General features: G+C 61.2%; 4 non-coding genes across 4 annotated transcripts; all 4 read right to left on the bottom strand.

Annotated features, from left to right (window-relative positions):
* Positions 1-96, bottom strand: Trnay-gua (transfer RNA tyrosine (anticodon GUA)). Its single transcript has 2 exons — positions 60-96; positions 1-38 (listed from the first exon to the last, which is right to left on the bottom strand). It is a non-coding gene; the product is annotated as a tRNA-Tyr (tRNA).
* Positions 97-7,415: 7,319 nt separating this feature from the next.
* On the bottom strand, positions 7,416-7,509 carry Trnay-gua (transfer RNA tyrosine (anticodon GUA)). The gene is made up of 2 exons: positions 7,473-7,509; positions 7,416-7,451 (listed from the first exon to the last, which is right to left on the bottom strand). It is a non-coding gene; the product is annotated as a tRNA-Tyr (tRNA).
* Positions 7,510-11,116: 3,607 nt separating this feature from the next.
* Trnay-gua (transfer RNA tyrosine (anticodon GUA)) lies at positions 11,117-11,210 on the bottom strand. The gene is made up of 2 exons: positions 11,174-11,210; positions 11,117-11,152 (listed from the first exon to the last, which is right to left on the bottom strand). It is a non-coding gene; the product is annotated as a tRNA-Tyr (tRNA).
* A 3,603-nt stretch (positions 11,211-14,813) lies between these two features.
* Positions 14,814-14,907, bottom strand: Trnay-gua (transfer RNA tyrosine (anticodon GUA)). Its single transcript has 2 exons — positions 14,871-14,907; positions 14,814-14,849 (listed from the first exon to the last, which is right to left on the bottom strand). It is a non-coding gene; the product is annotated as a tRNA-Tyr (tRNA).
* Positions 14,908-18,329: the final 3,422 nt, after the last annotated feature.

The raw sequence follows: 18,329 nt of genomic DNA, 5'->3' as shown, positions 1-18,329 counted from the left end.
TCCTTCGAGCCGCGGAATCGAACCAGCGACCTAAGGATGTCCACAGCTGTCTGTTGAGTCTACAGTCCTCCGCTCTACCAGCTGAGCTATCGAAGGGTGCACACTGGCGGGCCGGGTCCTCTGCCTTTATGCAGATTGCGGAGGAGAGCTGGCAGGTCCTGTCGGGGGTGGGGTCCCATTACAACTGTCCGCCTTCCACCCCAGGGAGCCCTCCCTGCCCCGCCCTGCCCTGCCCAGACAGGCTCAGTCCTTGCCTTCAGGGCCCAGGACCACACACACACACACACACACACACACACACACACACACACACACCCAAACACTTAAATGCACACACACCCCTTCGGCATGGGAGCCCCTGGTATCCAGCGGAAGCCTGGCATGCCCCGCCAACTGGTGCGGCCTTGGCCGGGCGGCGACCACCAAGACGCGCATCCCAGGGCGCGCAGGGCTCTCTCCTCTCGTGCTCTGGCCCTCTTGCCCCTATGCCAAACCTCTGCGTCCCGCCTTGGGCCGGGGTCTAGGAGGATGGCACTAAGGCGGCCTGAGAGGGCCAGGAGCCCGGCACCAGGTGGAGAATGACCCAGGGGAAGGTTGCCTTGTCCACGCCCCTCCCCGCCGGCCCCGGGAAGGTGGGGGTGTGGATACTCACAGGGGTGCGGGTTGGTAATGGAGGAGAACCAGATGGCGCACGGGGAGGCGGCTGCGCAACTAGCACAGCCACAGTCCCCCGCGGCAGTGTCTGGTGGACACCTGGATCCCATCCGACCCTACCAGCCTGGCCCCTGAAGCCCCGGTCCGGGTTCCAGGTCCCCGTGCCCCAGCGGACACGCCCTGCTCCCCACAGCCGCTCCCTCTTTGGTGCCTTCAGACCTCCTGCACACCACACGGGTGGCGGAAAGGACAGAGGGTTAGGGGAAGTGGCAGCCTCGCGTGCCCCGTCCAGGCCTTGCACAAGCACCAGAGATACTTGTGCCAGGGAGCCAGCCCGGCCAGGGCCCAGGAGGCCCCGGCTTCCTGCCTCTCCTCACCAAATAACTCCACCTGGTCCTGGGCGCTTCCGGGAAAGGACAAAGGGACACAACAGAGGCGGACCTGCTTCCTGACCCCGGAAGCAAGTCTTCTCCCACCCAGATGGGATCCCAATTCCGGTGTGCCCTAAATCCTGGCCCTAAATCGCCTCCCTCTCCCAGCCGCTCAGCCCAGATTCCCCGTGGAGGCCCAGGCAGACCCCTCTGCAGTGACCCAACCCCCCCTGTTTCTTGGGGCTCAGGGGGCGGAGAGGGCGTGCTCGCCCAGGCAGAACCCTCAAACCTTTCCTCACGCACCAACCCCACACCAAACCCACTCCCACCGGGACAGGGGAAGGGCCCAGCTGCAGGGGCTTCCCAAAACCTAGTGCTGCTGCTCAGCTGCTCAGCTGGCCGGGCAGCAAGAGCAGCCTCCAGGGACCCCCTTTCCTCACACCAAAGCAACAAATCCGGGTGCCAGGACCCAGGGGACAAAGCCCAGGGGGGATACCCAAAGGGCCATTCCTTCTCATTTTGGACCCCACTGCTGGTCTCTGTACATGGGGTCACTCAAGTTAGGGGGCTCTCTCTGGCCGCACAACTCTTTTCTCCACCCGAAGCCCAGTCTCACCCTGGCACTCCGACTGTTGCTGCCACTGGCACTTGATCTCTTTCGCTTACAGGTACCCACACAGTGTTGGAGGGAGGGGTGCCTGCAAAGAGAGCCAGGCCTCTAAGGAGCCCTCCATGGGAAGAGAGGAACAACCCCTTCAGTCCTTCAGTTTCACATACCCCACCCCTGCCATTCTTGCAGGATCCCTCCCTCCCTCTCTCCCTCCCTCCCTCGCCCTCTCTCTCTCTCTCTCTATCCCTCCCTCCCTCCCTCTCTATCTCTCTCTCTGTCTCTCTCTGTCTCTCTGTCTCTCTGTCTCTCTCTCTCTCTCTCTCTCTCTCTTTCTCACACACACACACACACACACACAAACACACACACATACACACACAGAGACATACACAAATACCTGCACTCCATGAAAGCATTCAAGCGCCCAGGGCAATGCAGGTCTAATGCTGTCCCCTTTCCTTTCCATTTCTAGGCTGCATTGAGCTGCCCTCCCATGCAGGTTCCAGTGACTGTCCATTCTGTGACTGGATTTCTCTGCACATCAAGCTGTGGACATCTCTTCTTGGGAAAGGCTGAGATCAAGGGACACTCTGGGCTGTTGCTCTGGCAGCCCACACCCCATCCCCTCCTGATTCTCCAAAGCCCAGCCCATTGCCTCCTGCACACTCTCTGGCTGGTCCGCAGCATCTTCTTGCTAGGTTCTATTTCCAACTGGGCGCTCAAGCCATCAAGCAGCTCACACCCCAGTGGTCTGTGTAAGGGGGGTGGGATTCCGTGCCCTTTGCCAGACAATAGCAGCTGCCCAAGGTCACTTGGCTGCCTGCCTAGGAACCACCAGCTCCCACTCCCAGAGGGGGGGGGGGGGGTCCTGAGTTCTGGCCTGACTTGGCTTTTACTCTCACTCCCCCTCAGCTCACCCCAGGCAGGGTGATAGCAACAGGTAGGTGCTTTGGGTACCTTCCCGAGGTGAAGAGCAGAACCTGGCGTGAGCTGGCTCTTCCAGGAGGACCACTGAGTCCTGCTGCGGCTCCAACCCTATTCCTTAAAGTTCACGAAAGGTGAGGCTGGTGGCATGTGGGCGGGATGGACACATCCCACTCTTCAGCCCCAAGGGAAAACAGAACACAGGCCACCGCCACCGCCACCAGGGCACCATGTCACTTAACCAAGCTGGGATGGACATTTCCCTCCCTTGTCCATCCATGCATTCCTCACCAATAGACAGAGAAAGAGAGGAACAGAGACAGGGGTCAGCGTGGGGGACAGAAATGAAGGCGGGGAGGTGGTGAAAGACAGACAGAGACAGAGACAGAGACCCAGGCAGAGGCAGCGATTGATTGCCTGTGGCTGGAGAGATGGAGGAGAGTGAGGGAGGAGAGGAGAGAGGTGGCAGGGCATCATGGAAAGGAAAGAAGATGAAAGAGAGAGGTAGAGGCAGACAGAAAGTGAGAAAGATGGAGAGGGGCAGACGTGGGGTGGGGGCATGTGGCCAGTGGCTCGGGGCCCTGGCCCAGTTGTGGAGAGGGATGGAGCCTGGCGATCTCAGGGAGGATGCCAGGGTGATCGCTGAGCAACACATCCATGGCTCTGGACATTTCGCCTTTCCCAAGAGGCAAGTCCATGATGATCCAGGTGGGAAGGGCTGGGTGGCAGGGAAGCCTGCCTGTGTGTTGTCAAGAATCTCGGGCGCTGAGGCGCTGGAGGAGTGCCCTGTGGTTGAAAGTGCAGGAGCGGTGGGGGTGTGGCAGGGGCTGCAGCGGCTGCGGCGGCGTCAGGGGCCAGGGATAGGGGTGTGGTATGTGGGGGCACGAGTGGTGGGTGGCATGGGTGAGGCGACCTGAGAGCAGGAACCCCTGCGGGCAGCCAGCGAAGAATGGGCCTTCCCAGGACTGGTGCCTGGCGTTGGCGGGCAGCAGCAGGCAGGACAGCTCCTGGGGAGCGCGGGGGAGTTGGGGGCCAAGATGCAAGGGTTGGCAGTGGAAGAGGTGGGCGGTCTGGAGAGGCTCTGCCTGCTCTGGGCTCAGAAGGCAGGATGAGGCTTGCAGGGGCTTGCGTGTGCGCAAAAGCGTGGGGCACTTCCTTAGAGCCGCGGAATCGAACCAGCGACCTAAGGATGTCCACAGCTGTCTGTTCAGTCTACAGTCCTCCGCTCTACCAGCTTAGCTATCGAAGGGTGCACACTGGCGGGCCGGGTCCTCTGCCTTTATGCAGATTGCGGAGGAGAGCTGGCAGGTCCTGTCCGGGGGTGGGGTCCCATTACAACTGTCCGCCTTCCACCCCAGGGAGCCCTCCCTGCCCCGCCCTGCCCTGCCCAGACAGGCTCAGTCCTTGCCTTCAGGGCCCAGGACCAACACACACACACACACACACACACACACACACACACACCCAAACACTTAAATGCACACACACCCCTTCGGCATGGGAGCCCCTGGTATCCAGCGGAAGCCTGGCATGCCCCGCCAACTGGTGCGGCCTTGGCCGGGCGGCGACCACCAAGACGCGCATCCCAGGGCGCGCAGGGCTCTCTCCTCTCGTGCTCTGGCCCTCTTGCCCCTATGCCAAACCTCTGCGTCCCGCCTTGGGCCGGGGTCTAGGAGGATGGCACTAAGGCGGCCTGAGAGGGCCAGGAGCCCGGCACCAGGTGGAGAATGACCCAGGGGAAGGTTGCCTTGTCCACGCCCCTCCCCGCCGGCCCCGGGAAGGTGGGGGTGTGGATACTCACAGGGGTGCGGGTTGGTAATGGAGGAGAACCAGATGGCGCACGGGGAGGCGGCTGCGCAACTAGCACAGCCACAGTCCCCCGCGGCAGTGTCTGGTGGACACCTGGATCCCATCCGACCCTACCAGCCTGGCCCCTGAAGCCCCGGTCCGGGTTCCAGGTCCCTGTGCCCCAGCGGACACGCCCTGCTCCCCACAGCCGCTCCCTCTTAGGTGCCTTCAGACCTCCTGCACACCACACGGGTGGCGGAAAGGACAGAGGGTTAGGGGAAGTGGCAGCCTCGCGTGCCCCGTCCAGGCCTTGCACAAGCACCAGAGATACTTGTGCCAGGGAGCCAGCCCGGCCAGGGCCCAGGAGGCCCGGGCTTCCTGCCTCTCCTCACCAAATAACTCCACCTGGTCCTGGGCGCTTCCGGGAAAGGACAAAGGGACACAACAGAGGCGGACCTGCTTCCTGACCCCGGAAGCAAGTCTTCTCCCACCCAGATGGGATCCCAATTCCGGTGTGCCCTAAATCCTGGCCCTAAATCGCCTCCCTCTCCCAGCCGCTCAGCCCAGATTCCCCGTGGAGGCCCAGGCAGACCCCTCTGCAGTGACCCAACCCCCCCAGTTTCTTGGGGCTCAGGGGGCGGAGAGGGCGTGCTCGCCCAGGCAGAACCCTCAAACCTTTCCTCACGCACCAACCCCACACCAAACCCACTCCCACCGGGACAGGGGAAGGGCCCAGCTGCAGGGGCTTCCCAAAACCTAGTGCTGCTGCTCAGCTGCTCAGCTGGCCGGGCAGCAAGAGCAGCCTCCAGGGACCCCCTTTCCTCACACCAAAGCAACAAATCCGGGTGCCAGGACCCAGGGGACAAAGCCCAGGGGGGATACCCAAAGGGCCATTCCTTCTCATTTTGGACCCCACTGCTGGTCTCTGTACATGGGGTCACTCAAGTTAGGGGGCTCTCCCTGGCCGCACAACTCTTTTCTCCACCCGAAGCCCAGTCTCACCCTGGCACTCCGACTGTTGCTGCCACTGGCACTTGATCTCTTTCGCTTACAGGTACCCACACAGTGTTGGAGGGAGGGGTGCCTGCAAAGAGAGCCAGGCCTCTAAGGAGCCCTCCATGGGAAGAGAGGAACAACCCCTTCAGTCCTTCAGTTTCACATACCCCACCCCTGCCATTCTTGCAGGATCCCTCCCTCCCTCTCTCCCTCCCTCCCTCGCCCTCTCTCTCTCTCTCTATCCCTCCCTCCCTCCCTCTCTATCTCTCTCTCTGTCTCTCTCTGTCTCTCTGTCTCTCTGTCTCTCTCTCTCTCTCTCTCTCTCTCTCTCTCTCTCACACACACACACACACACACACAACGCACACACATACACACACAGAGACATACACAAATACCTGCACTCCATGAAAGCATTCAAGCGCCCAGGGCAATGCAGGTCTAATGCTGTCCCCTTTCCTTTCCATTTCTAGGCTGCATTGAGCTGCCCTCCCATGCAGGTTCCAGTGACTGTCCATTCTGTGACTGGATTTCTCTGCACATCAAGCTGTGGACATCTCTTCTTGGGAAAGGCTGAGATCAAGGGACACTCTGGGCTGTTGCTCTGGCAGCCCACACCCCATCCCCTCCTGATTCTCCAAAGCCCAGCCCATTGCCTCCTGCACACTCTCTGGCTGGTCCGCAGCATCTTCTTGCTAGGTTCTATTTCCAACTGGGCGCTCAAGCCATCAAGCAGCTCACACCCCAGTGGTCTGTGTAAGGGGGGTGGGATTCCGTGCCCTTTGCCAGACAATAGCAGCTGCCCAAGGTCACTTGGCTGCCTGCCTAGGAACCACCAGCTCCCACTCCCAGGGGGTGGGGGGGTCCTGAGTTCTGGTCTGACTTGGCTTTTACTCTCACTCCCCCTCAGCTCACCCCAGGCAGGGTGATAGCAACAGGTAGGTGCTTTGGGTACCTTCCCGAGGTGAAGAGCAGAACCTGGCGTGAGCTGGCTCTTCCAGGAGGACCACTGAGTCCTGCTGCGGCTCCAACCCTATTCCTTAAAGTTCACGAAAGGTGAGGCTGGTGGCATGTGGGCGGGATGGACACATCCCACTCTTCAGCCCCAAGGGAAAACAGAACACAGGCCACCGCCACCGCCACCAGGGCACCATGTCACTTAACCAAGCTGGGATGGACATTTCCCTCCCTTGTCCATCCATGCATTCCTCACCAATAGACAGAGAAAGAGAGGAACAGAGACAGGGGTCAGCGTGGGGGACAGAAAATGAAGGCGGGGAGGTGGTGAAAGACAGACAGAGACAGAGACAGAGACCCAGGCAGAGGCAGCGATTGATTGCCTGTGGCTGGAGAGATGGAGGAGAGTGAGGGAGGAGAGGAGGAGGTGGCAGGGCATCATGGAAAGGAAAGAAGATGAAAGAGAGAGGTAGAGGCAGACAGAAAGTGAGAAAGATGGAGAGGGGCAGACGTGGGGTGGGGGCATGTGGCCAGTGGCTCGGGGCCCTGGTCCAGTTGTGGAGAGGGATGGAGCCTGGCGATCTCAGGGAGGATGCCAGGGTGATCGCTGAGCAACACATCCATGGCTCTGGACATTTCGCCTTTCCCAAGAGGCAAGTCCATGATGATCCAGGTGGGAAGGGCTGGGTGGCAGGGAAGCCTGCCTGTGTGTTGTCAAGAATCTCGGGCGCTGAGGCGCTGGAGGAGTGCCCTGTGGTTGAAAGTGCAGGAGCGGTGGGGGTGTGGCAGGGGCTGCAGCGGCTGCGGCGGCGTCAGGGGCCAGGGATAGGGTGTGGTATGTGGGGGCACGAGTGGTGGGTGGCATGGGTGAGGCGACCTGAGAGCAGGAACCCCTGCGGGCAGCCAGCGAAGAATGGGCCTTCCCAGGACTGGTGCCTGGCGTTGGCGGGCAGCAGCAGGCAGGACAGCTCTGGGAGCGCGGGGGAGTTGGGGGCCAAGATGCAAGGGTTGGCGGTGGAAGAGGTGGGCGGTCTGGAGAGGCTCTGCCTGCTCTGGGCTCAGAAGGCAGGATGAGGCTTGCAGGGGCTTGCGTGTGCGCAAAAGCGTGGGGCACTTCCTTCGAGCCGGAATCGAACCAGCGACCTAAGGATGTCCACAGCTGTCTGTTCAGTCTACAGTCCTCCGCTCTACCAGCTGAGCTATCGAAGGGTGCACACTGGCGGGGCCGGGTCCTCTGCCTTTATGCAGATTGCGGAGGAGAGCTGGCAGGTCCTGTCGGGGGTGGGGTCCCATTACAACTGTCCGCCTTCCACCCCAGGGAGCCCTCCCTGCCCCGCCCTGCCCTGCCCAGACAGCTCAGTCCTTGCCTTCAGGGCCCAGGACCAACACACACACACACACACACACACACACACACACACACACCCAAACACTTAAATGCACACACACCCCTTCGGCATGGGAGCCCCTGGTATCCAGCGGAAGCCTGGCATGCCCCGCCAACTGGTGCGGCCTTGGCCGGGCGGCGACCACCAAGACGCGCATCCCAGGGCGCGCAGGGTTCTCTCCTCTCGTGCTCTGGCCCTCTTGCCCCTATGCCAAACCTCTGCGTCCCGCCTTGGGCCGGGGTCTAGGAGGATGGCACTAAGGCGGCCTGAGAGGGCCAGGAGCCCGGCACCAGGTGGAGAATGACCCAGGGGAAGGTTGCCTTGTCCACGCCCCTCCCCGCCGGCCCCGGGAAGGTGGGGGTGTGGATACTCACAGGGGTGCGGGTTGGTAATGGAGGAGAACCAGATGGCGCACGGGGAGGCGGCTGCGCAACTAGCACAGCCACAGTCCCCCGCGGCAGTGTCTGGTGGACACCTGGATCCCATCCGACCCTACCAGCCTGGCCCCTGAAGCCCCGGTCCGGGTTCCAGGTCCCCGTGCCCCAGCGGACACGCCCTGCTCCCCACAGCCGCTCCCTCTTCGGTGCCTTCAGACCTCCTGCACACCACACGGGTGGCGGAAAGGACAGAGGGTTAGGGGAAGTGGCAGCCTCGCGTGCCCCGTCCAGGCCTTGCACAAGCACCAGAGATACTTGTGCCAGGGAGCCAGCCCGGCCAGGGCCCAGGAGGCCCGGGCTTCCTGCCTCTCCTCACCAAATAACTCCACCTGGTCCTGGGCGCTTCCGGGAAAGGACAAAGGGACACAACAGAGGCGGACCTGCTTCCTGACCCCGGAAGCAAGTCTTCTCCCACCCAGATGGGATCCCAATTCCGGTGTGCCCTAAATCCTGGCCCTAAATCGCCTCCCTCTCCCAGCCGCTCAGCCCAGATTCCCCGTGGAGGCCCAGGCAGACCCCTCTGCAGTGACCCAACCCCCCCAGTTTCTTGGGGCTCAGGGGGCGGAGAGGGCGTGCTCGCCCAGGCAGAACCCTCAAACCTTTCCTCACGCACCAACCCCACACCAAACCCACTCCCACCGGGACAGGGGAAGGGCCCAGCTGCAGGGGCTTCCCAAAACCTAGTGCTGCTGCTCAGCTGCTCAGCTGGCCGGGCAGCAAGAGCAGCCTCCAGGGACCCCCTTTCCTCACACCAAAGCAACAAATCCGGGTGCCAGGACCCAGGGGACAAAGCCCAGGGGGGATACCCAAAGGGCCATTCCTTCTCATTTTGGACCCCACTGCTGGTCTCTGTACATGGGGTCACTCAAGTTAGGGGGCTCTCTCTGGCCGCACAACTCTTTTCTCCACCCGAAGCCCAGTCTCACCCTGGCACTCCGACTGTTGCTGCCACTGGCACTTGATCTCTTTCGCTTACAGGTACCCACACAGTGTTGGAGGGAGGGGTGCCTGCAAAGAGAGCCAGGCCTCTAAGGAGCCCTCCATGGGAAGAGAGGAACAACCCCTTCAGTCCTTCAGTTTCACATACCCCACCCCTGCCATTCTTGCAGGATCCCTCCCTCCCTCTCTCCCTCCCTCCCTCGCCCTCTCTCTCTCTCTCTATCCCTCCCTCCCTCCCTCTCTATCTCTCTCTCTGTCTCTCTCTGTCTCTCTGTCTCTCTGTCTCTCTCTCTCTCTCTCTCTCTCTCTCTCTCTCTCACACACACACACACACACACACAAACACACACACATACACACACAGAGACATACACAAATACCTGCACTCCATGAAAGCATTCAAGCGCCCAGGGCAATGCAGGTCTAATGCTGTCCCCTTTCCTTTCCATTTCTAGGCTGCATTGAGCTGCCGTCCCATGCAGGTTCCAGTGACTGTCCATTCTGTGACTGGATTTCTCTGCACATCAAGCTGTGGACATCTCTTCTTGGGAAAGGCTGAGATCAAGGGACACTCTGGGCTGTTGCTCTGGCAGCCCACACCCCATCCCCTCCTGATTCTCCAAAGCCCAGCCCATTGCCTCCTGCACACTCTCTGGCTGGTCCGCAGCATCTTCTTGCTAGGTTCTATTTCCAACTGGGCGCTCAAGCCATCAAGCAGCTCACACCCCAGTGGTCTGTGTAAGGGGGGTGGGATTCCGTGCCCTTTGCCAGACAATAGCAGCTGCCCAAGGTCACTTGGCTGCCTGCCTAGGAACCACCAGCTCCCACTCCCAGGGGGGGGTTCCTGAGTTCTGGCCTGACTTGGCTTTTACTCTCACTCCCCCTCAGCTCACCCCAGGCAGGGTGATAGCAACAGGTAGGTGCTTTGGGTACCTTCCCGAGGTGAAGAGCAGAACCTGGCGTGAGCTGGCTCTTCCAGGGGGACCACTGAGTCCTGCTGCGGCTCCAACCCTATTCCTTAAAGTTCACGAAAGGTGAGGCTGGTGGCATGTGGGCGGGATGGACACATCCCACTCTTCAGCCCCAAGGGAAAACAGAACACAGGCCACCGCCACCGCCACCAGGGCACCATGTCACTTAACCAAGCTGGGATGGACATTTCCCTCCCCTTGTCCCTCCATGTATTCCTCACCCAATAGACAGAGAAAAGAGAGGAACAGAGACAGGGGTCAGCGTGGGGACAGAAATGAAGGCGGGGAGGTGGTGAAAGACAGACAGAGACAGAGACAGAGACCCAGGCAGAGGCAGCGATTGATTGCCTGTGGCTGGAGAGATGGAGGAGAGTGAGGGAGGAGAGGAGAGAGGTGGCAGGGCATCATGGAAAGGAAAGAAGATGAAAGAGAGAGGTAGAGGCAGACAGAAAGTGAGAAAGATGGAGAGGGGCAGACGTGGGGTGGGGGCATGTGGCCAGTGGCTCGGGGCCCTGGCCCACTTGTGGAGAGGGATGGAGCCTGGCGATCTCAGGGAGGATGCCAGGGTGATCGCTGAGCAACACATCCATGGCTCTGGACATTTCGCCTTTCCCAAGAGGCAAGTCCATGATGATCCAGGTGGGAAGGGCTGGGTGGCAGGGAAGCCTGCCTGTGTGTTGTCAAGAATCTCGGGCGCTGAGGCGCTGGAGAAGTGCCCTGTGGTTGAAAGTGCAGGAGCGGTGGGGTGTGGCAGGGGCGGCAGCGGCTTCGGCGGCGTCAGGGGCCAGGGATAGGGTGTGGTATGTGGGGGCACGAGTGGTGGGTGGCATGGGTGAGGCGACCTGAGAGCAGGAACCCCTGCGGGCAGCCAGCGAAGAATGGGCCTTCCCAGGACTGGTGCCTGGCGTTGGCGGGCAGCAGCAGGCAGGACAGCTCCTGGGAGCGCGGGGGAGTTGGGGGCCAAGATGCAAGGGTTGGCGGTGGAAGAGGTGGGCGGTCTGGAGAGGCTCTGCCTGCTCTGGGCTCAGAAGGCAGGATGAGGCTTGCAGGGGCTTGCGTGTGCGCAAAAGCGTGGGGCACTTCCTTCGAGCCGGAATCAAACCAGCGACCTAAGGATGTCCACAGCTGTCTGTTCAGTCTACAGTCCTCCGCTCTACCAGCTGAGCTATCGAAGGGTGCACACTGGCGGGCCGGGTCCTCTGCCTTTATGCAGATTGCGGAGGAGAGCTGGCAGGTCCTGTCGGGGGTGGGGTCCCATTACAACTGTCCGCCTTCCACCCCAGGGAGCCCTCCTGCCCCCGCCCTGCCCTGCCCAGACAGGCTCAGTCCTTGCCTTCAGGGCCCAGGACCAACACACACACACACACACACCACACACACACACACACACACCCAAACACTTAAATGCACACACACACCCTTCGGCATGGGAGCCCCTGGTATCCAGCGGAAGCCTGGCATGCCCCGCCAACTGGTGCGGCCTTGGCCGGGCGGCGACCACCAAGACGCGCATCCCAGGGCGCGCAGGCTCTCTCCTCTCGTGCTCTGGCCCTCTTGCCCCTATGCCAAACCTCTGCGTCCCGCCTTGGGCCGGGGTCTAGGAGGATGGCACTAAGGCGGCCTGAGAGGGCCAGGAGCCCGGCACCAGGTGGAGAATGACCCAGGGGAAGGTTGCCTTGTCCACGCCCTCCCCGCCGGCCCCGGGAAGGTGGGGGTGTGGATACTCACAGGGGTGCGGGTTGGTAATGGAGGAGAACCAGATGGCGCACGGGGAGGCGGCTGCGCAACTAGCACAGCCACAGTCCCCCGCGGCAGTGTCTGGTGGACACCTGGATCCCATCCGACCCTACCAGCCTGGCCCCTGAAGCCCCGGTCCGGGTTCCAGGTCCCCGTGCCCCAGCGGACACGCCCTGCTCCCCACAGCCGCTCCCTCTTCGGTGCCTTCAGACCTCCTGCACACACACGGGTGGCGGAAAGGACAGAGGGTTAGGGGAAGTGGCAGCCTCGCGTGCCCCGTCCAGGCCTTGCACAAGCACCAGAGATACTTGTGCCAGGGAGCCAGCCCGGCCAGGGCCCAGGAGGCCCGGGCTTCCTGCCTCTCCTCACCAAATAACTCCACCTGGTCCTGGGCGCTTCCGGGAAAGGACAAAGGGACACAACAGAGGCGGACCTGCTTCCTGACCCCGGAAGCAAGTCTTCTCCCACCCAGATGGGATCCCAATTCCGGTGTGCCCTAAATCCTGGCCCTAAATCGCCTCCCTCTCCCAGCCGCTCAGCCCAGATTCCCCGTGGAGGCCCAGGCAGACCCCTCTGCAGTGACCCAACCCCCCAGTTTCTTGGGGCTCAGGGGGCGGAGAGGGCGTGCTCGCCCAGGCAGAACCCTCAAACCTTTCCTCACGCACCAACCCCACACCAAACCCCACTCCCACCGGGACAGGGGAAGGGCCCAGCTGCAGGGGCTTCCCAAAACCTAGTGCTGCTGCTCAGCTGCTCAGCTGGCCGGGCAGCAAGAGCAGCCTCCAGGGACCCCCTTTCCTCACACCAAAGCAACAAATCCGGGTGCCAGGACCCAGGGGACAAAGCCCAGGGGGATACCCAAAGGGCCATTCCTTCTCATTTTGGACCCCACTGCTGGTCTCTGTACATGGGGTCACTCAAGTTAGGGGGCTCTCTCTGGCCGCACAACTCTTTTCTCCACCCGAAGCCAGTCTCACCCTGGCACTCCGACTATTGCTGCCACTGGCACTTGATCTCTTTCGCTTACAGGTACCCACACAGTGTTGGAGGGAGGGGTGCCTGCAAAGAGAGCCAGGCCTCTAAGGAGCCCTCCATGGGGAAGAGAGGAACAACCCCTTCAGTCCTTCAGTTTCACATACCCCACCCCTGCCATTCTTGCAGGATCCCTCCCTCCCTCTCTCCCTCCCTCCCTCGCCCTCTCTCTCTCTCTATCCCTCCCTCCCTCCCTCTCTATCTCTCTCTCTCTGTCTCTCTCTGTCTCTCTCTCTCTCTCTCTCTCTCTCTCTCTCTCTCTCTCTCTCTCTCTCTCACACACACACACACACACACAAACACACACACAACACACACAGAGACATACACAAATACCTGCACTCCATGAAAGCATTCAAGCGCCCAGGGCAATGCAGGTCTAATGCTGTCCCCTTTCCTTTCCATTTCTAGGCTGCATTGAGCTGCCCTCCCATGCAGGTTCCAGTGACTGTCCATTCTGTGACTGGATTTCTCTGCACATCAAGCTGTGGACATCTCTTCTTGGGAAAGGCTGAGATCAAGGGACACTCTGGGCTGTTGCTCTGGCAGCCCACACCCCATCCCCTCCTGATTCTCCAAAGCCCAGCCCATTGCCTCCTGCACACTCTCTGGCTGGTCCGCAGCATCTTCTTGCTAGGTTCTATTTCCAACTGGGCGCTCAAGCCATCAAGCAGCTCACACCCCAGTGGTCTGTGTAAGGGGGTGGGATTCCGTGCCCTTTGCCAGACAATAGCAGCTGCCCAAGGTCACTTGGCTGCCTGCCTAGGAACCACCAGCTCCCACTCCCAGGGGTGGGGGGTCCTGAGTTCTGGCCTGACTTGGCTTTTACTCTCACTCCCCCTCAGCTCACCCCAGGCAGGGTGATAGCAACAGGTAGGTGCTTTGGGTACCTTCCCGAGGTGAAGAGCAGAACCTGGCGTGAGCTGGCTCTTCCAGGAGGACCACTGAGTCCTGCTGCGGCTCCAACCCTATTCCTTAAAGTTCACGAAAGGTGAGGCTGGTGGCATGTGGGCGGGATGGACACATCCCACTCTTCAGCCCCAAGGGAAAACAGAACACAGGCCACCGCCACCGCCACCAGGGCACCATGTCACTTAACCAAGCTGGGATGGACATTTCCCTCCCTTGTCCATCCATGCATTCCTCACCAATAGACAGAGAAAGAGAGGAACAGAGACAGGGGTCAGCGTGGGGGACAGAAATGAAGGCGGGGAGGTGGTGAAAGACAGACAGAGACAGAGACAGAGACCCAGCAGAGGCAGCGATTGATTGCCTGTGGCTGGAGAGATGGAGGAGAGTGAGGGAGGAGAGGAGAGAGGTGGCAGGGCATCATGGAAAGGAAAGAAGATGAAAGAGAGAGGTAGAGGCAGACAGAAAGTGAGAAAGATGGAGAGGGGCAGACGTGGGGTGGGGGCATGTGGCCAGTGGCTCGGGGCCCTGGTCCAGTTGTGGAGAGGGATGGAGCCTGGCGATCTCAGGGAGGATGCCAGGGTGATCGCTGAGCAACACATCCATGGCTCTGGACATTTCGCCTTTCCCAAGAGGCAAGTCCATGATGATCCAGGTGGGAAGGGCTGGGTGGCAGGGAAGCCTGCCTGTGTGTTGTCAAGAATCTCGGGCGCTGAGGCGCTGGAGGAGTGCCCTGTGGTTGAAAGTGCAGGAGCGGTGGGGGTGTGGCAGGGGCTGCAGCGGCTGCGGCGGCGTCAGGGCCCAGGGATAGGGGTGTGGTATGTGGGGGCACGAGTGGTGGGTGGCATGGGTGAGGCGACCTGAGAGCAGGAACCCCTGCGGGCAGCCAGCGAAGAATGGGCCTTCCCAGGACTGGTGCCTGGCGTTGGCGGGCAGCAGCAGGCAGGACAGCTCCTGGGGAGCGCGGGGGAGTTGGGGGCCAAGATGCAAGGGTTGGCGGTGGAAGAGGTGGGCGGTCTGGAGAGGCTCTGCCTGCTCTGGGCTCAGAAGGCAGGATGAGGCTTGCAGGGGCTTGCGTGTGCGCAAAAGCGTGGGGCACTTCCTTCGAGCCGGAATCGAACCAGCGACCTAAGGATGTCCACAGCTGTCTGTTCAGTCTACAGTCCTCCGCTCTACCAGCTGAGCTATCGAAGGGTGCACACCGGCGGGCCGGGTCCTCTGCCTTTGTGCAGATGGCGGAGGAGAGCTGGCAGGTCCTGTCCGGGGGTGGGGTCCCATTACAACTGTCCGCCTTCCACCCCAGGGAGCCCTCCCTGCCCCGCCCTGCCCTGCCCAGACAGGCTCAGTCCTTGCCTTCAGGGCCCAGGACCACACACACACACACACACACACACACACACACACACACACACACAAACACTTAAATGCACACACACCCCTTCGGCATGGGAGCCCTGGCATGCCCCGCCAACTGGTGCGGCCTTGGCCGGGCGGCGACCACCAAGACGCGCATCCCAGGGCGCGCAGGGCTCTCTCCTCTCGTGCTCTGGCCCTCTTGCCCCTATGCCAAACCTCTGCGTCCCGCCTTGGGCCGGGGTCTAGGAGGATGGCACTAAGGCGGCCTGAGAGGGCCAGGAGCCCGGCACCAGGTGGAGAATGACCCAGGGGAAGGTTGCCTTGTCCACGCCCCTCCCCGCCGGCCCCGGGAAGGTGGGGGTGTGGATACTCACAGGGGTGCGGGTTGGTAATGGAGGAGAACCAGATGGCGCACGGGGAGGCGGCTGCGCAACTAGCACAGCCACAGTCCCCCGCGGCAGTGTCTGGTGGACACCTGGATCCCATCCGACCCTACCAGCCTGGCCCCTGAAGCCCCGGTCCGGGTTCCAGGTCCCCGTGCCCCAGCGGACACGCCCTGCTCCCCACAGCCGCTCCCTCTTCGGTGCCTTCAGACCTCCTGCACACCACACGGGTGGCGGAAAGGACAGAGGGTTAGGGGAAGTGGCAGCCTCGCGTGCCCCGTCCAGGCCTTGCACAAGCACCAGAGATACTTGTGCCAGGGAGCCAGCCCGGCCAGGGCCCAGGAGGCCCGGGCTTCCTGCCTCTCCTCACCAAATAACTCCACCTGGTCCTGGGCGCTTCCGGGAAAGGACAAAGGGACACAACAGAGGCGGACCTGCTTCCTGACCCCGGAAGCAAGTCTTCTCCCACCCAGATGGGATCCCAATTCCGGTGTGCCCTAAATCCTGGCCCTAAATCGCCTCCCTCTCCCAGCCGCTCAGCCCAGATTCCCCGTGGAGGCCCAGGCAGACCCCTCTGCAGTGACCCAACCCCCCCAGTTTCTTGGGGCTCAGGGGGCGGAGAGGGCGTGCTCGCCCAGGCAGAACCCTCAAACCTTTCCTCACGCACCAACCCCACACCAAACCCACTCCCACCGGGACAGGGGAAGGGCCCAGCTGCAGGGGCTTCCCAAAACCTAGTGCTGCTGCTCAGCTGCTCAGCTGGCCGGGCAGCAAGAGCAGCCTCCAGGGACCCCCTTTCCTCACACCAAAGCAACAAATCCGGGTGCCAGGACCCAGGGGACAAAGCCCAGGGGGGATACCCAAAGGGCCATTCCTTCTCATTTTGGACCCCACTGCTGGTCTCTGTACATGGGGTCACTCAAGTTAGGGGGCTCTCTCTGGCCGCACAACTCTTTTCTCCACCCGAAGCCCAGTCTCACCCTGGCACTCCGACTGTTGCTGCCACTGGCACTTGATCTCTTTCGCTTACAGGTACCCACACAGTGTTGGAGGGAGGGGTGCCTGCAAAGAGAGCCAGGCCTCTAAGGAGCCCTCCATGGGAAGAGAGGAACAACCCCTTCAGTCCTTCAGTTTCACATACCCCACCCCTGCCATTCTTGCAGGATCCCTCCCTCCCTCTCTCCCTCCCTCCCTCGCCCTCTCTCTCTCTCTCTATCCCTCCCTCCCTCCCTCTCTATCTCTCTCTCTGTCTCTCTCTGTCTCTCTGTCTCTCTGTCTCTCTCTCTCTCTCTCTCTCTCTCTCTCTCTCTCACACACACACACACACACACACAAACACACACACATACACACACAGAGACATACACAAATACCTGCACTCCATGAAAGCATTCAAGCGCCCAGGGCAATGCAGGTCTAATGCTGTCCCCTTTCCTTTCCATTTCTAGGCTGCATTGAGCTGCCGTCCCATGCAGGTTCCCAGTGACTGTCCATTCTGTGACTGGATTTCTCTGCACATCAAGCTGTGGACATCTCTTCTTGGGAAAGGCTGAGATCAAGGGACACTCTGGGCTGTTGCTCTGGCAGCCCACACCCCATCCCCTCCTGATTCTCCAAAGCCCAGCCCATTGCCTCCTGCACACTCTCTGGCTGGTCCGCAGCATCTTCTTGCTAGGTTCTATTTCCAACTGGGCGCTCAAGCCATCAAGCAGCTCACACCCCAGTGGTCTGTGTAAGGGGGGTGGGATTCCGTGCCCTTTGCCAGACAATAGCAGCTGCCCAAGGTCACTTGGCTGCCTGCCTAGGAACCACCAGCTCCCACTCCCAGGGGGTGGGGGGGTCCTGAGTTCTGGCCTGACTTGGCTTTTACTCTCACTCCCCCTCAGCTCACCCCAGGCAGGGTGATAGCAACAGGTAGGTGCTTTGGGTACCTTCCCGAGGTGAAGAGCAGAACCTGGCGTGAGCTGGCTCTTCCAGGAGGACCACTGAGTCCTGCTGCGGCTCCAACCCTATTCCTTAAAGTTCACGAAAGGTGAGGCTGGTGGCATGTGGGCGGGATGGACACATCCCACTCTTCAGCCCCAAGGGAAAACAGAACACAGGCCACCGCCACCGCCACCAGGGCACCATGTCACTTAACCAAGCTGGGATGGACATTTCCCTCCCTTGTCCATCCATGCATTCCTCACCAATAGACAGAGAAAGAGAGGAACAGAGACAGGGGTCAGCGTGGGGGACAGAAATGAAGGCGGGGAGGTGGTGAAAGACAGACAGAGACAGAGACAGAGACCCAGGCAGAGGCAGCGATTGATTGCCTGTGGCTGGAGAGATGGAGGAGAGTGAGGGAGGAGAGGAGAGAGGTGGCAGGGCATCATGGAAAGGAAAGAAGATGAAAGAGAGAGGTAGAGGCAGACAGAAAGTGAGAAAGATGGAGAGGGGCAGACGTGGGGTGGGGCATGTGGCCAGTGGCTCGGGGCCCTGGTCCAGTTGTGGAGAGGGATGGAGCCTGGCGATCTCAGGGAGGATGCCAGGGTGATCGCTGAGCAACACATCCATGGCTCTGGACATTTCGCCTTTCCCAAGAGGCAAGTCCATGATGATCCAGGTGGGAAGGCTGGGTGGCAGGGAAGCCTGCCTGTGTGTTGTCAAGAATCTCGGGCGCTGAGGCGCTGGAGGAGTGCCCTGTGGTTGAAAGTGCAGGAGCGGTGGGGGTGTGGCAGGGGCTGCAGCGGCTGCGGCGGCGTCAGGGGCCAGGGATAGGGGTGTGGTATGTGGGGGCACGAGTGGTGGGTGGCATGGGTGAGGCGACCTGAGAGCAGGAACCCCTGCGGGCAGCCAGCGAAGAATGGGCCTTCCCAGGACTGGTGCCTGGCGTTG

Source organism: Callospermophilus lateralis, unplaced genomic scaffold (genome assembly GCF_048772815.1).
Source record: "Callospermophilus lateralis isolate mCalLat2 unplaced genomic scaffold, mCalLat2.hap1 Scaffold_10038, whole genome shotgun sequence".
In the NCBI taxonomy this organism is placed as follows: domain Eukaryota; kingdom Metazoa; phylum Chordata; class Mammalia; order Rodentia; family Sciuridae; genus Callospermophilus; species Callospermophilus lateralis.
The sequence above is the reverse complement of the archived record's forward strand: the minus strand, read 5'-3'. Positions and strand labels throughout refer to the sequence as shown.